Raw genomic sequence first — 2,105 nt, forward strand, 5'->3', positions numbered from 1 at the left:
GAGTATTGTTGCTGACCATGTCCATCCCTTTATGACCACAATGTACCCAACATCTGATGGCTACTTTCAGCAGGATAATGCGCCATGTCATAAAGCTGGAATCATCTCAGACTGGTTTCTTGAACATGACAATGAGTTCACTGTACTCCAATGGCCTCCACAGTCACCAGATCTCAATCCAATAGAGCATCTTTGGGATGTGGTGGAACGGGAGATTCGCATCATGGATGTGCAGCCGACAAATCTGCGGCAACTGTGTGATGCCATCATGTCAATATGGACCAAAATCTCTGAGGAATGCTTCCAGCACCTTGTTGAATCTATGCCACGAAGAATTGAGGCAGTTCTGAAGGCAAAAGGGGGTCCAACCCGTTACTAGCATGGTGTACCTAATAAAGTGGCTGGTGAGTGTACATAAGACAATAGTATACATAGGTTCCTTGAAATGGGAATACCCCTTTAAGTAGTTGAAGTGCAAGTTGTTCATAGATTTAAGGGCCCCTTCACACGGTGTAAGCACACCGCTCATTTAGACCCGTACACGCGAGCGCCTCAAAACATATCCCATTCACTTCAATGGAAGCGCGCGTAAAGCCGGCTTTATCGCGCTCCCATTGAAGTGAATGGGATATGTTTTGAAGCACTCGCGTGTACGGGTCTAAATGAGCGGCGCACTTACGCCATGTGAAGGGGCCCTAAAGGTTATCAAGCAAACTATTACGCAAATAGACGTGCGTTATACGAACATGCCATTGAACTCAATGGCTAACTACATTTTACATGTGTATTTTTATACTTGTAAAATGGACAGAATACACGGTGCGTAAACTCTGTGTGAAGGGTCCCTTACACGTGTAAAAATACACGTGTAAAATGTAGATAGCCATTGAGTTCAATGGCTTGTTCATATAACGCACGTCTTTTTGCGTGTGCGTAGACGCGCTTGCAAAAAGGCGTGTTATACAAACAAGCCATTGAACTCAATGGATAACTACATTTTACACGTGTATTACACTGTGTCATACCATTTCATTATTGTCAATTCATCCCTGTTTACATGGAGCAATGTGCTGCCAACAAGCAATGATTTTAGTGTCCACATAAGGCTTCCTGTGTGCCGCAGTCTATGTCAGTCTAGTCTAAGGCAAAGGTCAAAGTAGCGTTATGTGACCGTTCAGGGATTCTGCTCCCCGTTTCAATTAAAACATGTGGAGAGATTTTTCTCTCTCCGATTTTGGGCAGAAATTTGGCTGACCCCATTATAGTCAATGGTGTCTGCAGGTAAGGGCTTGTTCATGTCTGCGCCCGGGGTCTCCGTTATGCAGTTTTCCGTTTCCTGCACGAAACTGGGCAGTAGACGGAAACCTTCAGGCATTTTTCAAAGTGTCCGACAGTGAGCGCAGGTGAGCGTTTTATGCGCCGTTTTTTTTAACTGGACACAAAGTCGAACATGCAGGACTTTGTGTCCAGTTTAAAAAAAACGGTTTCACCGTGGAGAGCATGAAATGCTCACTGGAGCTCATGGTCTGACAGGTTTCCGTCTTCAGCTGGCAGAAGACGGAAACCTGATAACGGAGACCCAAACGCTGGTGTGAACCCAGCGTCACCCATCTAAAAGTAGATAGGATTTCCATTTTTGAGTCCCTAAGGAGACCCAAGGAATAGAAAGTGGGACGCTAATGTTTAGGGTAACCTTGCTCTGTCTAATAGAGTATTTGTTTATCTTCCCCCTGTCTGGGATTACAGCCAGGCCAGAACACCTTCTCTTAGAGAGACATCTATTCCTTCAGCAGCATTCGGAGCACCGTGTGTACTTACCATTTATGGTGCTAGTCGCAGTTAAGAGAAGGTTATTACTACACACAATGGCTAAAGTAATAGGTTTTCCTATATGAATTTATTACTAACGCTGCAGTGACATAATGCGTTGGCCGAGTGCGTGACTTTTATCTGTCCGCCCCCTCCATCACCATCATAACCACAAGCGAGAAGTCATATGAGGTCCCGAGACCGCGCTCCGCCTGTTGTTTAGCTACAGTTTCGTGGGTCACGCGGAGCACTCGTGACGAAATCGAGGCTTGAGCCGCACCAAATTAGTACGGTGG

This window comes from Leptodactylus fuscus, chromosome 3, assembly GCF_031893055.1.
Source record: "Leptodactylus fuscus isolate aLepFus1 chromosome 3, aLepFus1.hap2, whole genome shotgun sequence".
Lineage (NCBI taxonomy): Eukaryota > Metazoa > Chordata > Amphibia > Anura > Leptodactylidae > Leptodactylus > Leptodactylus fuscus.